Genomic DNA, 23,111 nt, shown 5'->3' with positions numbered 1-23,111 from the left:
AAAGAACGGTAAAAATGCAGGCAGGGCACAGGACAAAGCACTCGGGACAAAATGTATGTGAAATGGTTTGATACAGTAATGTATTACTATGTGATTTTAGTGTATTTAGTGAATGTCACTTTTAAACAGTTTGAAATTTCCTGCTGTTCCGTCCCCGTACATCCTGACGTCTCAGGGAATGGAACCCAGAAGATGGATGCCGGCATCGGCCAGAGGACATTGCCGGAGACACTGCAGGAGGGACATCGCGGGAGCGAAGGACAAGGTAAGTGAAGAAGAGATTCCGGAGCAGCGCTGCAAGGTATTCCCGAGTGTAGCTCGGGGTTACCGCTTGTGGTGCTGAAACTTTACCCCGAGCTACACTCAGGAATACCGCCAGGGGGATGAATTGAACAAGCTGAAGTTGGAAGCTGATTGGCTACTATACACAGCTGCACCAGATTTTTCACTCTCCGGTTTTAGTAAATCAACCCCATAATGTCTTTTTTGCACTTTTATGGCATATTGGGTTATACATATGTATCTGTAAAAAATTGCAACTAATGAAGTTTTTTAGAGTAAATGCCAATGTACAATTCTGGCTGGAATACACAAATGATAGCACATCGCTCGCTCTGCATCCTGTTCACAAAATATAAGCTGTTCTGTGGATGGAGGAGGTGGGGATGAATGTCACAATCTCTCCTCCTTTGGTGGTAATCTTCATCATAGCAAGACACCTTGATACAAGTGAAACAACCACAGCCACCTGCTTGGGGTTTGCATGTTCTCCCTGTGCCTGCGTGGGTTTCCTCCAGGTACTCCGGTTTCCTACCACACTCCATACTCATGCTGATAGGTTAAATGGATCCTGTCTTAATTGGCCCTAGCATGTGTATGTATGAATGTGAGTTAGGGAACTTAGATTGTACGCCCCTTGAGGGTTAATGACTGATATATATGTAAAGCACTGCGTAAATTGACAGCACTATATAAGAACCTGTAATAAATAAAAATAACACATCAACTGGGCTGGTGAGTAACCCGTAGAGCCAAGAAGACAGACCAGGGGGTGCCAGACTAAGTGCAGTAATTTGTAATTTACTGCACTTAATCTGGCGCTCCCTGCTGTGTCTTCTTGGCTCTTCAGGTTACCCACTAGCCGACCTAGTGTGTTCACTACCAAGATGTCCTGCTGTGCTGAAGATTATAAACAATAAATTGGTGTAGCGCTACAAAGGATAAGTGAAAATGCATATAAAAAATATAATCAATATCAAAACATATATAAACATAAATTAGTGGTAGATCCTCCAGGGATCTAAATGAAGTGAAACAACAAGTGATAAAGTGCATACATATATCAGGCCCCAAATTGGACCTAAAATAAAGTGAAAAACCGCCCAATCCCAAATTGGGATAAATACACTAGAAGCAAAATGACAAAGTGAATCCCAAATGGTGGGATAACCATAAATCAAGGTGACTTGTGCTAAAACCCCACATATATACACATATTATATATATCTCGAATACACAATGCCAGATAATAAACACAGTGACCAGAACAAATGAATAAACCACGTAAAAATATTAATATATATAAAACAATGTCCAATAAAGTGCAAAAAGACAAAAAAGTGCTTTAATCTTCCAAAACGGGTTTTTGTAGTGCATGTGCAAAATGCAAGTAGATGGGTATCCTTAAATGGCAGAAATGCCTCCTCACCTCCTTACCGCGACCCTTAAGGCCAAAACGCCTTATGGATCACCCTGGATCCTACACAGTAGATAGGTCCACACCAGGGGCGGACTGACCATTTGGAAACTCGGGCACTGCCCGAGGGCCCGGGGTCAGTAGGGGGCCCCATGAGATGCCCCTGGTACCTTTTTCATAGGCTTTTTGGAGTTTGGGCAAGGACACAGGGGCCCCATGATCCTCTATTGCCCGGGGGCCCTATGAGCTGTCAGTCCGCCCCTGCTCCACACCATATAGCTTCACACCATACAGGCTCCAGTGGCTCCACAGACCCTCAATGGTAACTCTCTTACAGCACGGGTTCCCCTTCCAAAGGTAGATCACCGCAGTACAGCCAACTTATTCATGTGTACCATATTAAGATCTTGTCTGCTCTATATAAAAGTGCCCTCTGACCTGCTGTGCTGAAGATTACCACCAGAGGCCCTAATTTATTGGTGAGCGAGTTCTTTTAACTGTTTGTGTAAGTTGCCAATTGTCTTTCACTCCCATAAATACGTTCCATATTACACTTAGATTTCGCCCCATCCTCTATCTAGGAATCTGCATTGGATGACTGAAATCAATGCAATCTCCAGTCTATTAGGTTTTAGTATAGTAGACTTTTAGCAAAGGTGTTTTTTAAAAATCAGTTATGATTTGTGCCTGTGCACATGACGTATCTGCATCGGGCAAGATTAGCAAATCTTCCGGTCCTCCCTCTACCATCCTTCACAGGCTTTACTAGGAAACGCAGCTGGACTGACTTGGTCGCAGCAGGGAAGGCAGCTCAAATAGCCGAGATGTTTTATTCAGAGGCTTCCTTTTTTTTTTTCTACATTATTTGTTCTAGCCACTGACAGAAGCATTCCAAGGGATAAATGAGTGCTTTTTGCTTTTTACATTTCTTAATTATTCCCAAGGAACCACTAAGCCTTCTTTGAATGAACCACAAAGGCATACATCCTGTGCAGGTCACCATTGTCAGGTTTTATATAGACACAGAGCTGTGCTGGTAACAGATTTATAATGATTTTATAACGGCGCTATACATTTTATCACACGCCGCATTATAGGGTTCATATTGCAAAAAACATGAAGTGAGAATGTGGAAAAACTTTCATCTTTAACCCCTTCACGCCTAAGGGTAAAACAAATCTTAATGCCTAAGTACAATTTTACAAATTTGTCATGTGTTAGTAAAACCGTACATATCATCACAACTACTTTGTGTATCCAGGTGGATTATACCTTGTTTTTTCAGGACAAATTTGGCTTTCATTTGGTGGTAAATGTTAATGGATATTCCCCTGATTTTTTTTATTATCAAAGGAAAACTGGCCCAAAATAGTAATAGCATATATGATTGCAGCAGTACCATATATGTGTATGTTATTTGTTGTTTGTACCTGTAGTACAGCCCAGAAACAATAGTGCGCATTTTGTTTTTTTACTTAAAACACACTGACGCTGACACTAACTGACACTGATACCAATTAAAAAAAAAATCCTGACCTTTGACCCTTACCTTTGACCCTGACCTTGACCCAAACCCTAACCCTGGTGCAGGGGCATATTTACCACAAGACAAACAAGGCACTTGCCTAGGGCGGCATTTTTCAGGGGGGCAGAACCTCCCCCCAGAAGAAGGGATGGAAGAAGGGATATTTGCTCCATGGGAACCAGGTGGGATCCAAGGGAGGCTGTGGGCTGCTTCATGGTGTATGTAGAGCCTGACTCTCATTCCCGGGGATGTAGATGAGTGTCTTTCTTTCTATTGTCGGGAGGGAGGTAGTGGAAGGCTCTCCCAGATGGGGGGCAGGTGTGTTGTTGGTCAGTGTCAGGCTCTCTCCACAGGAGGGGGGGGGGTTGGTGTTGGTCAGTGTCCATGGGGGCGATTTTTGAGTTGCCTAGGTCAGCACAAAACCTAAATACACCAATGCGCAAGTGCGAATTGGACAGATCTGTTCCTTCAAGATGTGCCTTTGATTTTATTGACAATCTGAAAGTACAATACCTATTTTTACATTTAATAAACATATTTTTAAGGTAATGCACTAGGCTGGTGCGCCCTCTGTTTGTTTTTCTCTATTCAGTATATTTGGACTCCCCCGGTCTATTGAGGGCAGCAAGGCGTGCATATCCCAAGAATTTCGTTATGTGGTCCAAATGACATTGAGTCCAACCCTAAGCGCAGGAGTATCTGGGTTTTCCACTTCTACACATGTATGGAAGAGCCTGATATCAAGGGGAATATTAATAAATCAGTGAATGTGACATTCACCAGTCACTGCAGGTGTTGTAAATGACAGTGTTTGATACTGCCTGAATGGTTGGTGAACATCGCATTGGCTGCTTTATAATTGTGCCCCCAAAGGTTCAAGTGATTCTTCGATCTGAAGGAGTTTCACAATTTTGTCAGGCAGGTGGAGTTTCCTGCAACAGAAAGGACAGCAAGAAATAGTTCTCTAAACTTATAAGGTTGCAGTAGGCCTCGTGCAGGCTGTCATTGAGTCTGGAGGAATGGCAGGGCAGCTGCTGGGGTCTCATCTCACAAGACGTCTGCTGGTTTGTGACATATGTCACATACTGTTTTTTTAGTGCCTTGCTGGAGGAGAAGGGGTCACAACAACAGTTTGTGCCATCTGACCGCCTCTGCACTAAGTTCAGACTCCCAGGGTGACTTTTCTTCACCTGCGGTGCTTCTGTAGCTGCAGTCTATGAGTTATGAGTCCCCGTCCTGACCCCCTTCCACCTGTGAGTACTACTCCAGACTGACAGACTTCAACACCGCTCACCACATATTTTTGGATAACTTCCACATGTTCAGAATAAATGGCACCTCAACACACCTTCCATCAGACATGCGTTGCAGTGCAGTGCAAAGCAATATTGTGCAGTGTGCTGCCAAAAAAATACTGCATACACAATTTTGTAAAAAGACATGTTGTTGCATCAGCTGCAATGTATATCCATCAGAAGGTTTGTTGGGTGTTCTTCAAAAGGATTGGTACAGAATTGCACCAGAACACTTAAAGTGTAAAAACATGATGTGAACATGCCAAGTTGTATGTTTTTAACTTAATATTTATGTGTCTCTGGCATATGGATATATATATATATATATATATATATATATATACAGTTGTGTCCAAAATTATTCAACCCCCACTGAAATTGAGTGTTTTGGCCAGTTTGACATTGCTTTTGATCATTCAGTCATCTTGCTTACATTTACATTAAAGAGGCACTTGTAGGTCAGACAAATATAACATAACAGTTATAATGAAATAACCACAAATGTCTTTTCTGTGCTCACAGCATTATCAGTTTTATTCAACCCCCAAGTGACATTCAATCTTAGTACTTAGTACAGCATCCTTTTACAGTTATAACAGCTTTTAAACGTGAAGCATAGCTTGACACAAGTGTCTTGCAGCGATCTACGGGTATCTTCGCCCATTCTTCATGGGCAAAGGCCTCCAGTTCAGTCACATTCTTAGGCTTGCGCACTGCAACTGCTTTCTTTAAGTCCCACCAGAGGTTCTCAATCGGATTTAAGTCTGGTGACTGCGATGGCCACTCCAAAATGTTCCAGCCTTTCCTCTGCAACCATGCTCTAGTGGACTTGGAGGTATGCTTGGGATCATTGTCCTGTTGAAAGGTCCAACGTCTCCCAAGCCTCAGGTGTGTGACGGACTGCATCACGTTTCCATCCAATATCTCCTGGTACTGAAGAGAATTCATGGTACCTTGCACACGCTGAAGCTTCCCTGTACCTGCAGAAGCAAAACAGCCCCAAAGCATGATTGACCCTCCACCATGCTTCACAGTAGGCAAGGTGTTCTTTTCATCATAGGCCTTGTTCTTCCTCCTCCAAACATAGCGTTGATCCATGGGCCCAAACAGTTCTAATTTTGTTTCATCAGTCCACAGAACACTATCCCACAACTTTTGTGGTTTGTCCACATGGCTTTTGGCATACTGCAGTCGACTCTTCTTATTCTTTGGAGACAGCAAGGGGGTACGCCTGGGAGTTCTGGCACGGAGGCCTTCATTACGCAGTGTGCGTCTTATTGTCTGGGCTGAAACTTCTGTACCCACATCTGACAAATCTTTTCTCAGTTCCTCAGCAGTCACACGGGGACTTCTCTCCACTCTACGCTTCAGGTAGCGCACAGCAGTCGAAGTCAGCATCTTCTTTCTGCCACGACCAGGTAGCGTTTCAACAGTGCCCTTTGCCTTGAATTTGCGAATGATGCTTCCTAAGGTGTCTCTTGGTATGTTTAACATCTTTGCAATCTTCTTATAGCCATTGCCCTTCCTGTGAAGAGAAATCACCTCTTCTCTTGTCTTCCTGGACCATTCTCTTGCCTTCACCATGTTTGTAACCACACCAGTAAATGTCTAGAAGGAGCTGAGTATCACAGTCATTTTAAAGCTGCCTAATTGGTGCTTATTATGCTTGATTGCTGCTCGGTGACATCCACAGGTGTTTTCAATACCTGATGGAAAGCACCTGTATGAACCTCTGTTCTTCAGAGTGGTAGTCTTTAAGGGGTTGAATAATTGTGGCAATGAAGAAACCACATAAGAACCATTTACTACTGTATTACATAAACAATTGATGTCATTTTAGTTGCATTTGGGTAGTTACAACGTCCTTGTAGGATTTGATTCTGAATACAATTCCAAATGTACACTATAGTCCCTAAACCCCTTTACAGCATTGGGGGTTGAATAATTTTGGACACAACTGTATATACACTCTATTGCCAAAAGTATTGGGCCAGCCCTCCAAGTCATTGGATTCAGGTGTTCCAATCACCTCCATGGCCAGAGGTGTATAAAATCAAGCACCTAGGAATGCAGACTGCTTCTACAAACATTTGTGAAAGAATGGGTCGTTCTCAGGAGCTCAGTGAATTCAAGCATGGTACCGTGATAGGTTGCCACCTGTGCAATAAGTCCATCCGTGACATTTCCTGCCTACTAAATATTCCACGGTCAACTGTTAGTGGTATTATAACAAAATGGAAGCAACTGGGAACAACAGCAACTTGGCCACGAAGTGGTAGACCACATAAAATGACAGAGCGGGGTCAGCGCATGCTGAAGCACACAGTGCGCAAAAGTCGCCAACTGTCTGGAGGGTCAATAGCTAAAGACCTCTGAACTTCGCATGGCCTTAAGATTAGCACAACAACAGCGTGTAGAGATCTTCATTGAATTGGGCATCCATGGCCGAGCAGCTGCATCCAAGCCTTACATCACCAAGTGCAATGCAAACCGGCAGATGCAGTGGTGTAAAGCACGCCACCACTGAACTCTAGAACAGTGGAGATGTGTTCTCTGGAGTGACCAATCACGCTTCTCTGTCTGGCAATCCGATAGACGTGTCTGGGTTTGGCAGTTGCCAGGAGAACAGTACTTGCCTGACTGCATTGTGCCAAGTGTAAAGTTTGGTGGAGGGGTGGAGGGGGATTTTGGTGTGGAGTTGTTTTTCAGGGGTTGGGCTTGACCCCTTAGTTCCAGTGAAGGTAGCTCTTAAGGTGTCAGCATACCAAGACATTTTGGACAATTTCATGCTCTCAACTTTGTGGGAACAGATTGGGGATGGCCCCTTCCTGTTCCAACATGACTGAGCACCAGTGCACAAAGCAAGGTCCATAAAGACATGAATGAGACAGTTTGGGGTGAAGGAACTTGACTGGCCTGCACAGAGTCCTGACCTCAACCCCATGGAACACCTTTGGGATGAATTAGAGCGGAGACTGCGAACCAGGCCTTCTTGTCCGATATCAGTGCCTGACCTCACAAATGCTCTTCTGGAAGAATGGTCAAACATTCCCATAGACACACTCCTAGACCTTGTGCAGATGAGCTGAAGCTGTTATAGCTGCAAAGGGTGGGAAAATTCAATATTGAACCCTACGGACTAGGACTCGGATGCCATTAAAGTCCATGTGCGTGTAAAGGCAGGCGCCCCAATACTTTTGGCAATATAGTGTGCGTGTGTGTATATATGTGTATATATATATATATATATATATATACACACACAGGTGAAACTCGAAAAATTAGAATATCGTGCAAAAGTTCATTTATTTCAGTAATGCAACTTAAAAGGTGAAACTAATATATGAGATAGACTCATTACATGCAAAGCACGATAGTTCAAGCTGTGATTTGTCATAATTGTGATGATTATGGCTTACAGCTCATGAAAACCCCAAATCCACAATCTCAGAAAATTAGAATATTACATTCAATCAATAAAACAAGGATTGTACATAGAACAATATCGGACCTCTGAAAAGTATAAGCATGCATATGTACTCAGTACTTGGTTTGGGCCCCTTTTGCAGCAATTACTGCCTCAATGCGGCATGGCATGGAAGCTATCAGCCTGTGGCACTGCTGAGGTGTTATGGAAGACCAGGATGCTTCAATAGCGGCCTTCAGCTCTTCTGCATTGTTCAGTCTCATGTCTCTCATCTTTCTCTTGGCAATGCCCCATAGATTCTCTATGGGGTTCAGGTCAGGCGAGTTTCCTGGCCAATCAAGCACAGTAATCCCACGATCATTGAACCAGGTTTTGGTGCTTTTGGCAGTGTGGGCAGGTGCCAAGTCCTGCTGGAAAATGAAGTCAGCATCCCCATAAAGCTCGTCTGCAGAAGGAAGCACGAAGTGCTCCAAAATCTCCTGGTAGATGTTGACCCTGGACTTAATGAAGCACAGTGGACCAACATCAGCAGATGACATGGCTCCCCAAATCAACACAGACTGTGGAAACTTCACACTGGACTTCAAGCATCTTGCAGTGTGTGCCTCTCCATTCTTCCTCCATACTCTGGGTCCTTGGTTTCCAAATGAGATGCAAAAGTTGCTCTCTTCAGAAAAGTGGACTTTGGACCACTGAGCAACAGACCAGGTCTGTTTTTCTTTAGCCCAGGTAAGACGCTTCTGACGTTGTTTGTTGTTCAGGAGCGGCTTGACAAGAGGAATATGACATTTGAAGCCCATGTCCAGGATCCGTCTGTGTGGTGGCTCTTGATGCACTGACTCCAGCCTCAGTCCACTCCTTGTGAAAGTCCCCAATACTTTTGAATGGCCTTTTCCTGACAATCCTGTCCAGACTGCGGTCATCCCTGCTGCTTGTGCACCTTTTTCTTCCACACTTTTCCCTTCCACATAACGTTCTATTAATGTGCTTTGATACAGCACTTTGGGAACATCCAACTTCTTTTGCAATTACCTTTTGAGGCTTTCCCTCCTTATGGAGGGTGTCAATGATGGTTTTCTGCACAACTGTCAGGTCAGCAGTCTTTCCCATGATTGTGATTCCTACTGAACCAGACTGAGAGACCATTTAAAGGCTCAAGAACCCTTTGCAGGTGTTATGGCTTAATTAGCTGATTAGAGTGGGACACTTTGAGCTGAGAATATTGCACCTTTAACAATATTCTAATTTTCTGAGATTGTGGATTTGGGGTTTTCATGAGCTGTAAGCCATAATCATCACAATTATGACAAATCACGGCTTGAACTATCTTGCTTTGCATGTAATGAGTCTATCTCATATATTAGTTTCACCTTTTAAGTTGCATTACCGAACTTTTGCACGATATTCTAATTTTTTGAGTTTCACCTGTATAATTTATTTATTTATTTTTTTAATATTCTTAAATAGTCTAATTTGGGGTTAACACCTATTTCTTGATGGCATTTTGGCTACTGCTGTTCTCTTTATTTCTTTTAGGAATGCTGTGGCTGGGTTTGAAGAGCAGTCACCAGGCAGGAAGAAGAGCGCTTAGTGCTGGACTGGACTTACTTAATGCTGGACTGCAGAATCTGGCAGTAAAGACAGTGATTTCCTTGGTCGGTGTCGGAAAATGTTATCCCTCTGAAAGGACTGTCATCAAAGTATCAAGCTACCCTCTCTGCTGCAGAAATCACATGAATGGGGATAATGCTGCTCAGCAGGTAACATGGCTAAAAATTTTCTGTTTAATTTATATGATTAGTTTAGGGTTTGAGCCATATGGCTGAGCCCATAGTTATATTTGAATATGTTTGTAGGGTTCCTAATAAACTTTAATATTGATAATACACTTGTTACCTGTATGAAAGGATATTGTGCATTTTGTTTTGTTAACTTAACACACACACCCGCAGCGGTTCGCATGAACGGGGTGTGATTCTGGAATTTGCACTGAAAATGCTGCAAATTCCACACCGCAGTGTGAACCAGGGCTGAAGGGGAAGAGAGAAGAGAAGAGATCAGCGCTCTGCTCGGCTGCATATCTTCTCCCATCTCTTCCTCTTCACACAGGGATTCTAACAGCAGCAGGAGCCATAGGCTCTTGCCAATCTCTCTGAAAGGGACACAAATAAAAACATGACAATAAGACAATAACCTTTCTCCTTTCTATCCAAAACAACCTAAAAACGTTTTGGCTGGAGTTCCACTTTAAGCCTCAAGGAACTCTTTTATTGATCACTGCAATTATCTGCATTTAATATTTCTATTTTAACCCTGAATTAAGGTTATTTCATGCTTTACTTCTTTTTATTTTCTGTCAATTAGACTAGATAAAAAAGTTTAAAAAATTATAAATCATATCGATATTTGACTTTTTAATATAAATTCCTAAAGAGTAGAATCAATAATCAATATATAACAGATAAGAAATATAAGAGCAGCACAATAGAAAAAACACTTTTGATAATATGGTTGGTTGGGGGTTTCTGCAAAAAAAGTAATTAAAGCACCAGTTCACCTCAAAAGTGATATTTTAGTTATGGATGGATACTGGCCCCTAGCTTCTAACAAATCTTAAACTCAACACACACATTACAATCTGCTTGTACAATCTCCTTTAGATGTTTACATCAGCTTTGTAGTGTGAGGACCTGCCAAGATTGAAATCTCCCTGCCATAACTCTAAACTATTTTTCTGTTTACCTGGGGATTTAGGATGCTAGTGCTGCTTGTTACAGATCCATCTGTTACATCCTCATAGAAAAATAAATATAAAATCAGCGAAGGGTGGTGAGAGTCTTTGATAATGTCCACAGCATGTATGCAGAACCAGCAAAAAATATGGTCCTAAAAGGCCTATTCACATTTTTGCGATGGATTATAACACACGTTAATGGCCGTTATGCCCCCTGTTCATATGTGTTGTGTTAAGGCAGTCCTTTTATTGGAATGAGCTGCCTAACTCATCAAAAAGCACCAAGCAAGTGCCATTTTCAGCAGTGCATGTTGTGTTTTAATGCACATGCATTTGCAAAGTGCATTGGGGTGCAACAAAATGGTAAGAACTGACACTTAAAGACTCTACTGAACACTGAAATATCAATTTTGAGTGGATATATGTTTACTGCTCAAGATAGAGAGACTCCCAATCTGCAGTAAGTCTGACTGCCCTGCTGTAATACCGGGCCTGTGTCATTTCTAATGACTTGTTTTGGAAATGCAAATTTATCATCTGTCATTTCAGTCTAAAAGTTATAGTCCTTTCTGAGTCACAGACCCAGAACAAGTGTGCAGATGCGGAATTCACTGTGTGCTTGTTGATGCTCAGTATATAAGAGGGGCTTGTGAATAGCTAGAATTGTGTACCACGAGCACAAGTCCCTGGCCTGCTTCAGACTTTAACCCTCCGCCATCTTGTGCCCACTCTATGCCAGAGGCCTCCTCTCGACATTCCCAGCCTTTAACCTTTATATCCCCAAAAGAAGGAATGTCCACACAAAGACGGGTTTCTGCACTTTACTGATAAAACTTGGAAGATAGCGCAAAAAGCCATTTCTTGTTTCACATGACTGTCATATTGACTGTCATGTGCCTTTCAATGTTTTCAGTGTTTTGTCTCTGCTCCTCCCTTTCCTTTAGTTTAGCTAATGTTGCATAGATAGCCTTCCCCCCTTCCCAGAGATGCATTGCAGTTAGCCTCATGGCATGGAGCATGACACAGTGGGGTTTATTTACTAAAGCTGGACAGTGCAAAATCAGACTCCCTTCTGCATAGAAACCAATCAACTTCTAACCTCAGCTTGTTCAATGAAGCTTTGGCAATGAAACCTGGAAGCTGATTGGTTTCTATGCAGAAGGGAGTCTGATTTTGGACTCTCCAGCTTTAGTAAATAAACCCCAGTATGTTCTTTTGACCTATGGAATTTCATTGTTGTAAGATTCTCTCAGTTTATGGAATAAACTTCACAAGATCTACAAGATGTCATTCTCATTGAGTCACTGGCTGTGGTATCCAACAGAGGTTGAAGTTATCGCTATCTCATCACAATTGTAAGCTACAGAGATCACATTATCAATGCTTAGATTGGACACACAGAACAAGCCATATCACATCAACACATTATCCAGGGTCACATAATAGTACATTGTCAATCACATTTATTGGACAGTCCACAGTAGTCACATGTGAAAGCATCATGCATCACTTTTAGTAAGCCACCTTCTCCTAAACAGTCTCTCCCCACCCACAGTCATCATTTGTAGGATCTCTGCTGTCACCTCCTCCATGGGTACAGCTCTCCTGAGACACTCCAGGGGGATAGCCTTCCTCCATGGAATTCTTGGCCAGGCCTAAAAGGCCTCTTGCAACTCACCCTAGCCCCCATCTCAATAAGGATCAGGAAGACTACAGCCAGCTTTTCTATGTGCGGTTTTACCTCTAGCCTGCCTCCAACCCTATCCAGGGTTTCCACATGCTGGTTACATCTTTATTGGTGTGGAGTGTTTGGCTCCCATGACCCAACTGCACGAGGACTTCTCCCAACCTAGCTTAAAACTGGGCACTGACTCACCCATGACATCACTACAGGAGTGATGTAAGGAAAAGGGGCCTAGCACCTGATGACACTGCTTTCTGTAATCAGACACTATTCTGGGACAGAGCCATCTAGCGGCAGAGTAACTAACTGTACCTGCCTACAAGCAATTCAGAAGGTACTGAAGCCAGAGACAACCAGATAGCTGCTATTTTCTGGAGGAGGTCAAAAAGGGCATCACTTATATTTTCATAGAATATTTTGCGGTATGTAGTCACATGATCTGTAGCTGCAGTGCAGTTGTTGTGTGCTGCTGTAACCTTTTCAGAGCGTACACCAGTTAGTGTCATTAACTCTCCAGGAGGATCATCAGCAAAGGAGTCAATCACAGTTCCGCTGTCCCCACTTGCACTGGCTTACCTGGAATCAAATACCCAAAAAATACCCAGAAAACCAGTAAACTGCACAACCCACAAGAGTGAGACAGAAACAGAGGTTGGGTTCAGGTATGACAATTTATGGAACACTACAGCTTCTTTCAAACAAATCCTGAAAAACAATAAGCAATGCACTGTATATGATTCCCTCTGCAGAGGGACCTGAGTCTACAGACAGCTCTATTGAGATGTATGTAGGCAGGTAGAGGTCTCTTTAAAGTGATTGTAAACCTCAGACATGAAATATGAACAAAGCATATCCCTCTATAGTGTGTACTTGTCTCAATCCAGAGCACTAAGTGTAATTTCTGAGAACATAGGACGTCCGATTGGCCACACTCCAAACAATCCACTTTATTGCACCGAGATAAAACCAATACAGACAGTGGAAATACAGTGGGGGACGTCCTTTGTTTTCATCTATGCTGCACAAGAGCTGGGCTAGTACCTACAGGAGGAGTTGCGCTTGGAGATTGGGAGTCTCTCTACCTTGAGAAGTGGTAAACATATAAGTGTAATTTCTGTTCTCTGCTATCTGCATGAGTCACTTCTGACAAGTTTCCTGACACCAAGAGAGGTAAATAAGGTGACAATGGAGCTCCAGCACACAGCCTGTGATTGACAGCCACAGCTCTGTTCCTGTGTGAAGGGGGGTGGGGTGTACCTTCCCTCCAATCAGCTCTGCAAAGTGTAACTTCAGTCCCAACCCCCAATTTTTGTAAGTTCAGACGGGCCATGTAAATTCTGGACTTTGAATGGATGTAGAGAAGAGAAGATAGCAGATAAACAGGTACAACTTATGTAGGAGGATTTGTTTCACACCTATGTATCACCTGAGGCTATTCAAATCACTGGGTTTACAACCACTTTAACCGCTTAAGGACAGCCCTATAGCAAATATACTGCTACAGGGCAGCACCTGTACGCAGAATCAGGTATATATACGTGATTTTGCATTTCTGGCTAGGGGGCATGCGCACGCCCTACCTACGGGGACATTCGCAGCCGTGGATGTCAATCACCTGATTCTGGTCGATAATTACCAGCCAGCGCCGATGATTACCGAGCATCTCCAACAGGGAGGAAGACACTAGTTTCTTTTACATATGGTGATTTATTCTGGAGAAATTGAAGAATTATTTGGTGGATAGGAACTTTCTTTGGACTTTATTTTTCACCTATGTTGATGTAGCAGGCTCCTTGTACAAGAGGATTTATCACACGTTCAGCAGTCAGTCCTTCCTCTCTCTCCCCTATTTGTAAAACCTGGGCATTCTGCCAAGTTCATGACTCATCCACTACACAGCAAAGAACGCTGGGAGGGGAGGAAGCAGGAAGTGAAGGGGAGAACATAGAGACACGAGGCTGGAGAAAAGACAGGGACATGTGGAGCCCGTCCAAGGAGAGGAGGAGGCACTACAGCACTCAGCGCAGATAGAGGGACCCTGCTGTGTGTTTAGAGTCTGGTGAGCTGTCCCCCTGGAGAGAGTAAGACACACCATTTATACTTTGCATATAGACTGGGACATCCGCACCCCACTGCTGGGATCTCACCCTGCCTGCTTTGCCCCTCACCACCAGTGTAATTGAGACTGTCTGCCCCAGGGACTGACACATACTGGGAGATTGCATCCTGCGACTGCCCCTGGTCTTGGGGTGCTTTGTGTTGCTTTTAGACACTGAGGTTGGACACTCTCAGCCCAGAAACCTAGTGAAATCTGATGTAACCCACACCAGCTGAAACTCCAAAGAAGCCTTCAGCTGCTATTTACTTCATTGTAAGGACTAAACGTGCACCAACTAGAGCTCCACCGTTACAAGGACTGAAGTGGGGGAATCTGGCTTAGTAGCCTTATTAGAGGTACCTCTTTATTGCATTCTGTTCTGACTCTGAGGTGATTTTTGGCTAACGCCCCTCAGAAGCAGAATCATACACCGGTGTGGGTAATACATTTCATTGATAGAGTATAAGTAAGTTTATTTGTTTGATATCAGTTGTATTCTGCTTAAAGTGCGACTCTGCCATCAGGAGACTCTTGGCTGTGAAGCCCTCTAGTGGCAGACCAAATTTACTGCATTGCATAAAAGAAGAAAAGTAAGTTTTGAAGTTGAAAGGGGAACCCCAACCCTCTACACTGCATTTCATTCTCCATAAAATTGTTCTTGTTTCATTTAACCCTGTGTCAGCAAATTTCTTGGCGGGGTATTTGCTATTCATTACCAGTTGTGCCAGAGGGATTGGGTTTGCTTAGGGTTGGATCTATTGAGCGCAGGACCCATAATATATTACAGCTTGTCCCAAGGGGCAGTGCTACATTGATTTTTTATGTTCACATTTATTCACATGTAATTTGCGCTACTGAATCACTTTTGAGGAAGATTGTTTTGTTTACAAACAATCGTCCTGCCTGTCAGCTCGAGCACACTGCTCAGGATTGCTGTGCACAGTACAGCCATCCCGACCAGTGTGCTTACAGTAAAGAACACACCCCCGTCCCCTAGTAAAACACTCTCAGCACACAGTTAACCCTTTGATCACCCCTCACATTAACCCCTTCCTGCCCAGTGTCATTAGTGCAAGTGTTAGTGGGGGTTTTTTAGCACTGATCACTGTATTAGTGTCACTGGGGATGTCAGTGACACCAAGTTCGTTCCCCCCAGTGTCAGAATCCCTCAGTCCCGCTAAAAGCTGCTGATTACTGCCATTACTAGTAGAAAAAAAAATCCCATTATCTATACCGCCATTTGTAAACACTATAACTTAATTTACATGTATTGGTATTTTCTTTAGCAAAGACATGTAGCGGAATACATTCTGGCATAAATTTATGATGAAATTTGATTTTAAATTTTTTTTTTACTGGATATGTTTAATAGCGATCAAATACCACCGAAAGAAAGCTCTATTCGTGGGGAAAAAAGGACATAAATTTTGGTGCAGCATTGCATGACCGCGCAATTGTCAAAGTAATGCAGCGCCGTAACGCAAAAAATGTCCTGGTCATGAAGGGGAGGAAATCCTCAGGAGGTCAAGTGGTTAAGGGTTGCTCCTTCTAGCATGGAGTGGCGACATAGTGTGCCCTTAATAAAGTAGGAGGGGGCTTTTTTATGTGTTTTCCTCTCCAAGGAAGTGGTGGTGGGCATGCTGCAGAACATCACTTAGTAAAGACCTGGTGAAATGTAAATATTACTACCTGAGTACTAGACAGGGGTGTACTGACCATTTGGAAACTCAGGCAGTGCCCAAGGGCCCAGGGTCAGTAGGGGGCCCCATGAGATTCCCCTGGTACCTTTTTCATAGGCTTTTTTGAGTTTGGGCAAGGACACAGGGGCCCCATGATCCCCTATTGCCCGGGGGCCCCATGAGTTGTCAGTCCGCCCCTGGTACTACAGTGCTTCTGTTACACCCACTGAACTATGCTGATGCAGATAATGGAGGACCTATTGTAAGCTCCTGTACCATGTGTCAGGTGACCCAATCCCCCATGTTCCATAGGCCTTGGGTGGTCCGCTGGACTTAGGGAGCTTCTGTCTACACCATGTGTCAATGAGTTTGCTTTAAATACTTTAAATATTACAAAGTTTATGATACTCAGATACAGTTAAGTTCCACTTTAAAGGAAAAAGAAGCACACAAAAGGCGCAAACACCTAACGCATTATCCAAGGCTGAAAGATTCAAATATGAAAAACATACTCACATAATGAGATGCGTATAAAAGCCTGTAAAACCACTGAGATGGCTCAATGTGATGACAGAGCTCAGAGGAAGGATACATGTCCCTGAAACGCGTCACCACCAGTTGGGTACTCTACCATCACGTTGATCCATCTCAGCAGTTTTACAGGCTTTTATACACATCTCATTTTGTGAGTATGTTTTTCGTTTTTTAATCTTTCAACAAACCTTGGATAATGCACTAGGTTTTTGCGCCCCCTGTGTGCTTCTTTTTACAGTTTTTGGTTGACCCCCCAGTCAAAGGATGGCTGCACCACCAAGACCTGGTTCCTAGGCCAATAGCTTGTTTGATTCCCTGGGCTGTTTCCTGGCATTCAACCCTTTGAAGCGCTGGAGAGATTGTCCATTCAGTCCCCTTTAATAGAGCATGAAGCCAGGAACAAAACAGGAAGTGAGAGGATATCCCTTATCAGACAATTGTCATCCGAACAGGGGTTTCCATTGGAAGATATCTTCTCTCTCCCTGTTCCAGGGACAGCTGTAAAGCTTTGGATTGCACATCACGTTCTTTCTCTGTGACAATGGTCACAAGGACAAATATAGAGAAGGCAATCTTCTCCAGAGGGGACAGAAAAAAACACTGACACAGATATTTGTGACACTTCTTCCTTTGATGTACTTTAAGGGGTCTATTCATTAAAATTATTCAATAATTCACAAAGCTGTCACAAATAATTGCTGTAATTTGTGTAATATGTTTACTTCCTATGATCATTAGCTCCACTTAGTGGCCATAAAGTGTAATTTTCCTGACTGGGGTATTTCAGTAATTTACCACATTATGGCCAATAGATGATCATAGGAAGTAAACGTATTACACAAAAAGTTTTGTGACAGCTGAGCGAATACTGGAGACATTTGCACAGCAAGTTTTTAATAAATGGATCTCTAAGTGCTTCAAACCAAACCTTCTCTCAATATTTGCCCCTGCTTTATTTAGGATGGAAAGAAGGAAAAGAAATTGACAAAGCCAATGTTGGTGCTCAAAAAACAGAGCTACTGCTGCCATATGACCCCCAAAGACTGTCCTTACTATGGCAGATGGGTACATTTATCAATATCCCAATACCCCATCCACCCTCCGTAATGTCTCCCCAGTCATTACAAGCAAATGTAAGGTTTGCATTTCAGCCCACTTGTTCACATGAGTAAAACCAGGAGGTTGAGCTGCTGTTTTATTGCTCCCCAACAGCCTGCATGAACATTGACATGCAGCCACACGGGTCTGTACACATTCTGCATGGTAAGCTCCCAACTTATGTTGCCCTGTGCCTGAAAATGCTTTGGCAATGGCGAGCGATGGCGGAAGAAATTAAGTCTCTTCCTAGAAAGGCCCTGGAGAGGAGGGTTGTTGAATCTGCCTTTAGCGAGCCATTAGCCTTGAAGGATTGCCCAGGCCCCATTATGAGGGAGGGTTTGCGTTGGATGAATCTGCAGAAAATCCCTTTAAATTTTTGGAATTTGGCCTAGCTCTCATTCCATGGCAGACTCTATGTGAAGGGCAACCTGAAGCATTGCTCTGCAGAGAACCGTGGTTGTCCAAGAGTGGAGTGCGGTGGGGTGGAGGAGACGATGGACCATTTCTTGCTTCAGTGCCCCTTCAATATAGAAGCCTACAAGCGGGTGGGTGGGGCTCTGGGTAGCTCTTTCCTTTCTTGCTTGAATTACGCGAAGTGGTCTTACGGAGCCTTTCAGACTCACGGGGACTTGAATTCTGAGACACTTTTTATAGTTAGCTTAGTAGTCCACAGAGGCGGACTGACCATTTGGAAACTCGGGCACTGCCCGAGGGCCCAGGGTCAATAGGGGGCCCCATGAGATGCCCCTGGTACCTTTTTCATAGGCTTTTTTGAGTTTGGGCAAGGACACAGGGGCCCCATGATCCCCTATTGCCCGGGGGCACCATGAGTTGTCAGTCTGCCCCTGGTAGTCCATTACTACTTGTAGAATTCAGTGTCAGGTTTCCATTTGCAAAAAAGTCCTTCCTATCGAGGTGCTGGTGCACAACATTCTAGGTGAGGTTGGGAAGATTCAGGGACAGGTGGCGGCCGGGAGCCTGGACAAAGGCGTGGAGGAATGTCAGGTCCCTGTAACTGCTGTCTGTCAGTCTCTGGTTGCATGGCTTCCCTTTCTGTCCGTTCACATCCCCTAGATTTTTGTAAGATCAGAATTTTGAAAAAAAGGCTGCATGCATGGGATAAATGTTTAATCGTTTCTTAGGCTGAGGGGGTGTTTAGGTGGAGGTAGGATATACAATATTGATATACAAGATAAAGATAATAATAATAATATTATTAGTTCTGTTTATGTTTTTCCCGGCAAAAAAAGCTGTTTCCTGTTTTCTATGCTGAAATAAGTTTTTTTTTTTTTAATTATAAATAAATATTTATATTTTATTTATTCTGTATATATGTAAATATGTTTTTTATTATGTTGTTTGTTTGTAAGATTTTTAATAAACAAAAATGTACACATTCTGCAGTCACAATGTGGTAGCAAAAATGAATGCGCGTGTTGCATTCGGTAAGTGTTACTGCTACCAAATGTGACCCATGCAAGTCATTGGGGTCACGACACAACTGTGTATTGTGCGTGTTTGTGATGCCATGTACAAATCAGGCAGTGAAGAGGCGACATAACGGGGGAGATTTACTAAAACTGGAGCACATAGAATCTGCTGCAGCTGTGCATAGTAATCAGCTTCTAACTTCAGCTTGTTCAATTAAGCTTTGAATAAGGCCTCATGCACACAGGGCAATTTTGTAACCACTTTTAGCCCTGGTTCACACTGATGTGGTGCGGAATTTGCAGTGTTTTCTGTGTGAATTCTGCACCGCATCAGAATTGCACCCTGTTCGTGCGAACCGTATGTGTGTATGTTAAGTTAACAACACACTGAAAGCGGTCTGCAAAATGTGGTGCGATGTGCAGAATCGGATTGCATAGGTATGAATACCCATATGACCCGATTCTAGTATGGACCAAAAAAAGGGTTCTGTATGTTTCTGGTGTGGGTGCGGTGCGAATAGAGCCATACAAAATGTATGGCTCCAATTACAACGCACACAATTCGCATTTGATTTGCACAGGAATGCGATGCGGTTCCTGTGTGAATCAAATGCGTTATACCGCAACGTATATACCATATGTTTTGCTCCATAAAATGCACTTTTTCCCCCCAAAAAAATTGGGGGAAATGTCTGTGCAACTTATGGAGTGAATATGGAGCGGCCGGCCCGATATTCCCCCCACCGCCATGTTAGAATACTCGGCCGGCCGCTCGGCTCTTCTGTGCAGCAGCACCTTTTCCTCGATCCAGTGGTATCCTCACCATCTTCTCTCCCTGAAGCCTGCATCTTGTGTGGGCACCCGGCTGTGACAACTTGTAGCTTCACAGCCAGGTGCCCACTGCGTATGCGTGAGAAGCGCTGTGCTTTGTGAATGGTCTTCTTCTGGGACCTGTCACGTGTCCCAGAAGAAGGGGAGGGAGGACAACTCCTCGGAAGTGGGAGCGGGTACCTGTCAAATTCGGGTACCCCCCCCCCCCCCTTCCACTCCTCAAAGGTCTGCAGCCTCTAGTCATCTCCTGTACTGTGTCCGCAGTCTCTGGTCATCTCCTGTACAATGTCTGCAGTCTCTGGTCATCTCCTGTACTGTGTCCGCAGTCTCTGGTCATCTCCTGTACTGTGTCCGCAGTCTCTGGTCATCTCCTGCACTGTGTCCGCAGTCTCTGGTCATCTCCTGTACTGTGTCCGCAGTCTCTGGTCATCTCCTGCACTGTGTCCGCAGTCTCTGGTCATCTCCTGTACTGTGTCCGCAGTCTCTGGTCATCTCCTGCACTGTGTCCGCAGTCTCTGGTCATCTCCTGCACTGTGTCCGCAGTCTCTGGTCATCTCCTGCACTGTGTCCGCAGTCTCTGGTCATCTCCTGTACTGTGTCCGCAGTCTCTGGTCATCTCCTGTACTGTGTCCGCAGTCTCTGGTCATCCCCTGTACTGTGTCCGCAGTCTCTGGTCATCCCCTGTACTGTGTCCGCAGTCTCTGGTCATCTCCTGTACTATGTCCGCAGTCTCTGGTCATCTCCTGTACTATGTCCGCAGTCTCTGGTCATCTCTTGTACTATGTCCGCAGTCTCTGGTCATCTCTTGTACTATGTCCGCAGTCTCTGGTCATCTCTTGTACTGTGTCCGCAGTCTCTGGTCATCTCCTGTACTCTGTCCGCAGTCTCTGGTCATCTCCTGTAGTATGTCCGCAGTCTCTGGTCATCTCCTGTAGTATGTCCGCAGTCTCTGATCATCTCCTGTAGTATGTCCACAGTCTCTGGTCATCTCCTGCACTATGTCCGCAGTCCATTGGTTGAGAATATTTTTTTCTTGTTTTCCTCCTCTAGGTGCGTCTTATGGACTGAAAAATACGGTATGTGAACTCAGGCTTAGGGTGTCTGGTGTTTTTTTTTTACTGCTTCCAAATGGCCCTCCATGTTATCCTATGGGGTTTATTTACTAAAGCTGGAGAGTCCAAAATCAGACTCCCTTCTGCATAGAAACCAATCAGCTTCCAGGTTTCATTGCCAAAGCTTCATTGAACAAGCTGAGGTTAGAAGCTGATTGGTTTCTATGCAGAAGGGAGTCTGATTTTGGACTCTCCAGCTTTAGTAAAAAAAACCCCATGTGTCCATGCACACATAGCCTTTTACAAGCTTGTATTAGCAGTAGCGTTTACCAGCGGGGAAAAAACAACCCAGGGCCAGTGCGTCCAGGAGCAGCAGCGTTTTGGCAGACAAAACGTCTAAACACACCTAAACGCATATTAAAGTTAATGTTAAAGTGAGCGTTAATTTATTTCAATAGCCAGAATAAATTATTATTATGAGCAATGAAATGAATTAATGTCCAAGCGCTTGTTGCTTGTAAACGCACCTAAACGCTTGTAAAACCCTTAGTCACTTGACAAGCATCAGGCGATTTTTCTGCCAAAACACTGCTGCCAAGGGGAGGAGCATTTTTAAAATGTCCTGTGACCTGGAAGCTGATTGGTTAGCATGCAGAGCTGCACAAGATTCTGTCAGCTCCAGTTTTAGTAAATCTCCCCCACTGCCTCTTCATCGCCAGTCAAACAATCCAAACCAGATTGCTCTTCAAGGGCATTGCATGTATGAAGGAACCCTTCATGCGTTTATTCTTTAGTACCTACAGGAAATTAAAAATGCATTAAAATGCTACAATATCTATCTGTACCTAGTTACATGTGTCTGAACTGTGTCAAAAGTCAACATCTAACAACTCAGTAATATTTCCACTACAAAAACAAAAATCAAACAGTTGTATAATTGTCCATTATGAATTCCAAAGATTCATTGTGGCTTTTTTTTTTCTCTTTTTATCCACCCAGTGATCAAGAATTCAGGTGTGTAACCCCATGTGGGGTCATAAAATCTATTTTCAGGATCACCTCGCTGCCAGAAGTGCATTCTATCAGAAACAGGCTCTTTTAAGCTCGCTAGAACAGTGTCACAGTGACAGCTGGGGTCCCTTCTCTGATACAGAGCTCGAATTATTTGTAGAAAGGCTGCACACTGTGCATAGCCAGGAACAGGAGAAAAACAATTGAAATACCGGGAACTAGGCTGTAAATCTGAATTTTGTTTGCCCGCAGGACTCTGCTAAATATAGTGGCGTGTACATTGCCTGCTGGGATCTGACCAGAGCAGTGAAATAACAATCTGTGTTCTTATCTGCAGGGCACACCTCGCTCCTCAGGAACATAGCTCACACTAAATGATACCCTGGCTTTTATGTCTCCGGAGACACAGGAAAGGAATATTACAGTTAATGCTATGATATGTAAATAGGAGCGGATGTAGAAATTGCCGAATCGCCGTTCAAAGGAGGTAAAATCCTGTAACGGAAATTGGTACATTTAAAAAAAAAGTTAAAAGGTGAAACTACCTATTAGTGGTTAATTATAATATTCTTGTGTGTGTCTATATATACATTTCGCCAAAGATTTACACAACGTTCACCCAATATACACATTTTTCTCATTGAATTTTATGTGATAAATAGACCCTATAGAGTTATACTGAGGTTGATTTTTCTAATATGTTTCTCTCTATGTATATCTATCAATCAACGTATCCTCTCCATGCCTAGGAAGTTTTTTTTAATGGCAGGACTTTTATTTTATTTATTTATTTCAGGTACTTATATAGCACCATCAATTTACGCAGTGCTTTACATATATATATTGAACATTCACATCAGTCCCTAACCCTCAAGGGGTGTACAATCTAAGGTCCCTAACTCACATTCATACATACACATATTAGGGCCAATTTAGACAGGATCCAATTCACCTACCAGCATGTCTTTGGAGTGTGGGAGGAAACCAGAGCACCTGGAGGAAACCCACACAAACACA

At 43.5% G+C, this 23,111-nt stretch overlaps 1 long non-coding RNA gene across 3 annotated transcripts in view; it reads left to right on the top strand.

The window, feature by feature from the left end:
- LOC149463471 (uncharacterized) overlaps window positions 1-23,111 on the top strand; it is a 149,133-nt gene that overhangs the window by 103,350 nt on the left and 22,672 nt on the right. For 2 of the 3 annotated variants that reach the window (XR_016312410.1, XR_016312408.1), the window contains exon 4: window positions 9,480-9,703. This is a non-coding gene — a long non-coding RNA (uncharacterized LOC149463471). Of the gene's footprint in view, window positions 1-9,479; window positions 9,704-22,431; window positions 22,582-23,111 lie in introns of all 3 variants that reach the window. The other variant, XR_016312409.1, reaches the window with a different exon arrangement.

This window comes from Staurois parvus, unplaced genomic scaffold (assembly GCF_062004578.1).
Source record: "Staurois parvus isolate SC_StPar_1 unplaced genomic scaffold, SC_StPar_1.0 ptg000154l, whole genome shotgun sequence".
Lineage (NCBI taxonomy): Eukaryota > Metazoa > Chordata > Amphibia > Anura > Ranidae > Staurois > Staurois parvus.
Note: the sequence above shows the minus strand (reverse complement) of the source record. Positions and strands in the feature narration are given on the sequence as shown.